We start from the raw sequence: 7926 nt of genomic DNA, 5'->3' as shown, positions 1-7926 counted from the left end.
CAGGGTCGCTAGGGGTCGGAACCGACTCGATGGCACTTAACAACAACAACAACAACATGATATTAGTGTATTGCTTTTCAAGGAATTAAATCAAAAGTGGTGTGGTACTGTGGGTTAATGTGCTGGACTGCAAAATCAGTGGTTCAAGTTCACCAGTCACTCCTCGGAAACCATATACAGGGTCACTGTGGGTCAGAACCAACTCAGAGACATTTAACTACAACAATAAACAAATGGCAGACTATCATCACCTTTTTCAACTCTATCAAACTGTAATAAGAAAGTCAAAAGTTCAAAAACTGTTTTGAAAATGTCACTCAGCCCTAGTTTTGTTATAAGAAAATCTTAAGAAAAATGAGAGAGAGGAAAACAAGCATATGCTGCAGTATTGACAATTCCAATGTTGTTCAGCAACAACTTCCTGCCTGCTTCTAATTGTGGCCTTCCCTGAGCACTCCATTTTCAAGGGATCAGAGGAAAATTAGATCTTATATTTGAAGTGGTTGGCTTCCTTGTATGAAAAGGCCACATCAATCCTCAGTCTTGTCACTGTCTCTTCTTTCTCTGCCCTTGACCTTAGCTCCCAGGCAGTAATTTGTAACTGGGTGTAAGAGCATCTCAGAACAGATCCATCCACCTCAAAGGGGTCTGAGGCAGGGAATACTCATTAAGTCATAGCCACTTTACCTTTGGATTTGCATCTCAACTCCTTGAATAAACATAATTATAAGGACAATGTTTTTGTTGTAAAGTGCATCCACAGAGTTGGTTCTGACTCACAGCAACCCTGCATATGGTTCCATTGACCTTGTGGTTCAAACTGACCTTGTGGTCCAGTACTTGTCCTACAGTGCCACACCAGGACAATAGTGACTGTAAAAGGCCATATGTTTCAGGAGGTGAGTTATTGTCAGCCTGTATGGGAAGCTAAATCAGAATACTGCTTCTCATTCTGGCACTCCCTGTTCCTATCCCAAATTTATTGGGCGAAAGAAGAGGACAGCTTTTTTATAGTGTCTGGAGCTTGCAAATAGTCCTATAGCCAGCTCCATTAGAAAAGTGTTCTTGAATTTTTATTTTTAAATTCACTGTGTTCATGGAGGCAAGAATGGGGAAAACATGCAGACATTTCCTCTGAGAATATTGATAAATTAAATAACAAGTAAATAAATAATGTCCAGTGTATTAACTCTTTATCTTTTTTAGTGTTACTCTTTCTGTACAAATATATTCCTTCTACTTTACAATCTGCATCCAGTTACAATTTTCTCTCAGTTGTGTCATTTAAATAACCTCCAATTTACTCCTCTACCTGATGCTTTGATACTGCTCATAGCCTGTTTTCCTTAGCTCTTCAAAAACTTCTGTGTTAGTATCATTTCTTCTAGTGTATCACTCTGATCAATCTTTTGTACACTTCAGGAAGCAGACGTTTTTAAATGTCAAAGCCAGACCGAGTAGACTTTAAGTTCAAGACCAAGTCCAAAGTGAGGGCTCTAATATTGATATAAACAAACAAGTTAGAAAGAGTCATGTTGTTGTTGGTTGCCATCAAATCAGCCTTAACTCATGGTTGCCTCATGAACAACAAAATAAAATTGTCCATTGCAAATCCCATGTTTACTGTGGATTGAAACTTCCACAGGTTCATGCAAGATTCAGACGAGGACATGGAATGAGGGATCACATTGCTGATATCAGATAAATCTTGACTGAAATCACAGAAAACCAGAAAGTTGTTTACCTGTGCTTTATTGACATGCAAAGGCTTTCAACTGTGTAGATCACAACAAACTATGGATAACATTGCAAAGAATGAGTATTCCTTAACAGTTAATAACATGAATAACCTATATTTAGACCAAGAACAGGGGGACACCTAATGGTCTAAAATCAGGAAAGGTGTGTGCCAGGGTTGTGTTCTTTCACAATACTTAATCAATCTATATGCTGAGCAAACAATCCAAGAAGCTGGATAATATGAAGCAGATCATGTCATCAGGACTGAAGGAAGACTCAATAATTGTAGATGATAAACCTTGCTTGCTGAAAGTGAAGAGGACATAAAATACTAACTGATGAAAATCAAAGACTATAGTCTTTAATTTGGGTTGTACCTCAAAATAAGGAAGACAAAAAAATTTATCCTCTGGACCAATAAATAATTCCATGAGAAATGGTGTTATTTTGCATGGATCCACTATCAACACTCATGGAAACAGCAGTCAAGAAATCAAATTGGGCAAATCTGCTGCACAAGAACTCTTTAAAGTATTCAAGAGCAAAGATATCAGCTGGAGGACTAAGGTACACCAGATCCCAGCCATAATATTTTCAATAGCATTATATGCATGTAAAATGTGGGCAATGGATAAAGAAAACTTAAGAAGAATGGATGTATTTGAATTATGGTGTTGGAGAAGAATATTATTAAAAGTACCACCGACTGCCAGTGGAGACCCAGTGTGGCACTGTAGCATAAGCACTCTATTGAAAGGTCATTATAAAGAGCAAGGTTAGTGTTTCAAACTCACCAGCTACTCCTTGTAAATCCTATACAGAGTTGTTGGGAGTAGGATCCAACTCAATGGCACAACAACAACATAGACTACCAGAAAGAACAAATAAATCTGTGTTGGAAAAAGCACAGAAAGGATACACCCCTTAGAAATCACAATGGGGAGACTTCATCTCTCAAACTTCAGACATATTGTCAGGAGGGACCAGTCACTGGAGAAGGGCATCATATGTAGAGGGTCAGAGAATAAAAAGAATACCCCCAAGGAGATGGATTGGTACAGTGGCAACAACAATTGGATTCAAGCGTAACAACTGTGGGATGTTGCTGGGCTGAACAGTGCTAAATTCTATTATGCATAAGGTCACAATGAACCAGAAACGACTCAACAGTACCTAATGACAACAATAACTGTGGATTGGGCCACTGTAATCCTAGAGTTTTCATTGGCTGATTTTCAGAAGCAGATCCCCAGCACTTTCTTCCTAAATCTGGTAACATGACAGCCACCACTGACAGCTGAGTATGCCACAAAGAAGTTAAGAATTCTACCCCTGGACTAAGAAGATTCATAAAAAGGAAACAAGTGCAAATAACTTATTTCCACAGCATTGGGGTATAAAGAGGGACTGTGTACAAGGTAGGTGTTAAATGTCACCACTAAGCAGGTATCTAAGGAACTCTGGTAGCACAGAGGTTACAAGTTGGGATGCTAACCTCAAGATCCGCAGTTTGAAACTACTAGCCATTCCATAGGAAAAAGATGAGGCTTTCTGCTCCAGTAAAGATTTACAGCCTTGGAAACCCTATTCAGGGTTGTTATGAGTCAGAACTGACTCCATGACACACCACCACCACCACCAAGCAGATACTTGCCTAAAATGTTGCCATGGCCCCTTAAATTCCTACTCCACAGCATTAGACACATCAGCTCTCAGATTTAATCCAAAACATATTTTAATCTCCCCTCTAATTTCTCCCATACAGTCTTCCTCTACTCTAATCTAAACAGTACTTAAATTTTCAGTTTTAAGTCTTTCTTGTGAAGCCATTTATCATTACCAGGAATATTCACATCCAATCGACTGATTCTCTTTGCTCTTTACTATTGAATTAAAGGATATCGCTCTTTTATGAGGTCTTCTTAATTATAATCATGTTGTTGTGGCATGCTGTTGAGTTGATTTTTACTCATTGCTGTTGTTTAGTGCAGATGAGTCAGTTTTGACTCCTATTGACCATACAACAAGTTTCCAAGGGTGACTGGTAGTTTGAATTGTGGTTATCAGTCCAGTGCTTATCCTACAATGCCACACCAGGGCTCATTATGATCATTCTTGTTGTTGTTGTTATGTCCTATTGAGTTGACACCGGTTCATAGCAAACCTATGCACAACAGAACTAAACACTCTCTGGTCCTATGCCAACCCACAATCATTGCTACTTGAGCCCATTAGTGTTGCAACTGTGTCAATTAATACATCTCCTTGGGGATCTTCCTCTTTTTCTCCCACCCTCCGTTTTAGCAAACATGATATCCTTCGTCAGGCAATAGCTAGTCCCTCCTGATATGTCTGTCATCCTTATATTCTGTGTACTTGCTATGTTTTTTTCATCTAAATGGCATATTTCTCATACAACTACAAATGTAGCAATGATTGTGAGGTTGGTGAGAACGGCGCAGTGTTTTGTTCTGTTATGCATAGACTCACTATGGGTCAGTACAGACTTGATGGCACCTAACAACAACAACAAATTATAATTATTTCTTAATGTGTTTGTTTCCTCCAATAGACTGAGTGCTTTCTCCAGGAATACTTTGTTGTTGTTGTTGTTAAGTGCCGTCAAATCGATTCTGACCCATAGCAATCCTGTATAGGGTTTCCGAGGAACAGCTGGTGAGCTTGAACCACCAACTTTGCAGTTCAAACGGCTTTGCAGTCTGGCGCATTCATCCACAGCACCACACAGGAAAACTTCAGGCTTTATTAATCTCTCTATTCCTAGCATACATACCATTGCTGGTATATTGTTCCACAATATATACTTTTACTTAATTCAAATGAAATTACTATATGCAATGAAGGGTTACAAAGGGGAATTGGTGAGAAAGAAAAGGAGAGCAAGCATGAACAATTTAAATATTAAGGATTATTTCATCCATTATTCTATGCTATGAGTTTATACATCACAGCAAAGGGGGCTAGGAAATTGGGATACGTCCCCCAGCCTCTGCCCGTCCTTCTCATGCTTTTCATTGCACAATTATCTCATCACAAATAATGTTGTGTTTTACTTGTGTTACAACCTTTATATAACACATTTGGAGGGCTTTACTACTTTACACTTCATAATGACATTATATTTGTTGTTGTTGTTAAGTGCCATCGAGTCGGGTCCGACCCATAGCGACCCTGTACAGGGTTTCCGAGGGTGTAAATCTTTACGGGAGTAGAAAGCCTCATCTTTCTCCCGCGGAGCGGCTGGTAGTTTCGAACTGCTGACCTTAAGGTTCGCAGCCCGATTCGTAACCACTACGCTACCAGAGCTCCTTAATGAATTAATAAATGTATATTTTTAATATTTGACATTATATAGTAGGTTCAAATTTTGGAGTTCAAAACTTTTTTTATACTCTAAGTTACTAAAGAACCCCAAATAGTTTTGATTTGTGTATATCTACCAATATTTAACATATTAAAAACATAAATTGCATATTAAAAATATACATTTATTAATTTTAAACATTTAAAATAATCATAACAACATATCAAATTAATATAAAAATGTATTTTATGAGAAACAACTATATCTTCTGTCTTAATTATCTAGTGCTGCTATAACAAAATCCATTTATCATTACCAGGATTACTTGCACCAATTGACAGAAATGTATTCTCTCACTAAGCCTTGTTATTGTTATGTGCCATTGAGTGGGTTCGAACTCACAGTGACCCTCTTTATGGTTTCCTAGGAATGGCTAGTGGATTTGAACCACCCACCTGTGGTGAGTAATCCAGAGCTTATCCTACAGTTACACATCAAGACTCCTCTCACAGCTTGTTGTTGTTGTTGTTGTTATGTGCCGTGGAGTCGGAACCGACTCATAGCGACCCTGTACAGGGTTTCCGAGGGTGTAAATCTTTACGGGAGTAGAAAGTCTCACAGCTTAGGGAGCTAGAATTCTGAATTCAAGGCACACACTCTCAGGGAAGGCTTTCTGTCAGCTTTGGGTGGAAAGATTCTTCCCTTTTTTCAACATTTGTGGGCTTGATGTCCTTTAGAAATCTCCCTTAGAAATGGGTCATGTTATAAATCTTCCCCTTGATATAGGAAGTTCTCAGTACAGGCACCCCAGTTCCAAACAACAAGCCAATTCCTGGAAACTTGTTCTTGTGACAGTCATGCTGTCTTGATATCTGCTTGCTTGTTTAATAAACTAAAGATATAACCTAATCCTGTAGTTTGTATTCTGTACATTCACATAACTGCCTCTAACCTTGCCTCCTTAACACCATAGATGTTTGAATTTACTTCAGAGTAGAATTGCATCAGATCACAAAATGGAGGACAATTTCACAATACTGAGACTCATGATATAGTTAAGTTGGTATCTATTTGTGTGTGAGTGGGGACACTATTAAATGCATGACATTCCAAACTTTGGGCCCCAAAAGTCATGTCCTTGTCACATGTAAAACACTTTCACTCCATTAAATCATTACAAAAGTCTTAAATCAATTCCAAGTCCAAATTCCATCATGGTGCAAAATTCCTATTCATCTGTAAACCTGTGAAATCTAGAAGACAAGTTATTTGCTTCTAAAGTACAATGGTGGGACATGTACAATCTAGACTTTCATTGCAAATAAGAAAAAACAGTAAGAACTAAGAAAATTCTAAATGTAGAAGGACAAGTTTTCTAAGACCATTTGGGTAATAGCCTTATCCTACTCTGGGTGTTGGCTATGCAATCTTGACTTGGGGTGGAGATGACTTATTCTTGGGCTTTATCTCTGTCTTCTTCACACACAAAGAAATGGCAACTCTGCTCGTTCAGCTTGGATGGCCCCATTCTACTACCCCAATTGAGTGATGACACCATGCCCTTTAGCCTAGAAGATTCTGTTCTTCTGTCCCTTGGACGTGGGAACTCTGCACCATCAACTTTGGGCAAGGGCTCTGGCCCAATACTTCTCTGGTACTTATGAATATCATCTCCACACTTAGGATCTAAATTAGTGAAGATATAACTCTCTGAAACCTAGGAGGACATGATCCCACTCTTTGAGTCCCAAAAGGCTGTAGTTTCACCCTTTGAAACCGTAAGATTGTCGTCCTAAAATTAAAGAGTAGTTCTATTTCCCATGCGATGCTTCTTGTCTCTTATGTTTCTCCTTCCTGGTTATTTGGCCTCTCATTCCCTTGGGCCCTCAGACCTCTTTGTGCAGCCCAGTCTTTGTTCTGCTCAGACAATTATTACAAAGTTCTCTAGTTCTACATATTAGTGCCTAGAGGCACCCCAACACACCAGGAAGACTCATGTCAATAGGCACTAGCTCTTTCACTCATTGTGTTGGCTTCTCTTCTGTGCCATCTTTTGCCAGCCTCCTGAGTCTGTTGCTACCATTTGTATTTATCTCCATCTGTACCATCTGCAGAGTTACAATTCTCCCAATCCCTTGTTGAAGTCTTATCAGAATTCCATTTGACATTCATAATTCCACCAAAGTCTCTAGGCTTTTACTACTGTTGTTGTTAAGCGCCATAGAGTTTGTGCTGACTCTTAGCAACTGTTACAGTTTCTGAAGCTTTAAATCTTTGCAGGAACAGAAAGTCTCACTTTTCCTGCAAAGTGACTGGCAGGCTCAAACCATGCACCTTGTGGTTCCAAATCCAATGTTTATTATATGGAATCTCTGTGTTCCCCTGGTTTTTACTATCAGGCGTCTTAAAACTCTTTTAGCCTCTTGATGTTGTTAAGTGTCATTGAGTCAGTTCTGATCCATGGTGACCCTGTATGCATCACTGACCTTGCAGTTCAAATCAATCTTGAACCATTAGCAAATTCTATATTACTTATCTAGTGCTACTATAACAAAGATAACACAAATGGATGACTTTAACAAACAGAAGTATATTATCTCACAGTTTAGGAGGCTAGAAGCCAGAATTCAGGGGTCCAGATATAGAGGAAAGTTTATCTCTCTGTTGGCCTTTGGGAAGGTCCTTCTCACCTTTCATCTACTGGTTTAGTGCCCATTGGATATACCCATTTGTCTTGGGATCAACCTTCCCTTAGATCTAAAAGGTTCTCCAAACAGGGACAATGTGAAGTTAGGAAACAAAGAGCAAGTATCAGTCATTAGAAAGTATGGTTTTGGTGATAAATATGATGCTAGAGATCA

The 7926-nt window shown here is 38.9% G+C and overlaps 1 pseudogene; it reads right to left on the bottom strand.

Annotated features, from left to right (window-relative positions):
- The window catches only part of LOC102825400, a 10020-nt pseudogene extending 2239 nt beyond the window's left edge, over nucleotides 1–7781 (bottom strand).
- Nucleotides 7782–7926: the final 145 nt, after the last annotated feature.

Source organism: Chrysochloris asiatica, unplaced genomic scaffold (assembly GCF_000296735.1).
Source record: "Chrysochloris asiatica unplaced genomic scaffold, ChrAsi1.0 scaffold00131, whole genome shotgun sequence".
Classification (NCBI taxonomy): Eukaryota; Metazoa; Chordata; class Mammalia; order Afrosoricida; family Chrysochloridae; genus Chrysochloris; species Chrysochloris asiatica.
The sequence above is the reverse complement of the archived record's forward strand: the minus strand, read 5'-3'. Positions and strand labels throughout refer to the sequence as shown.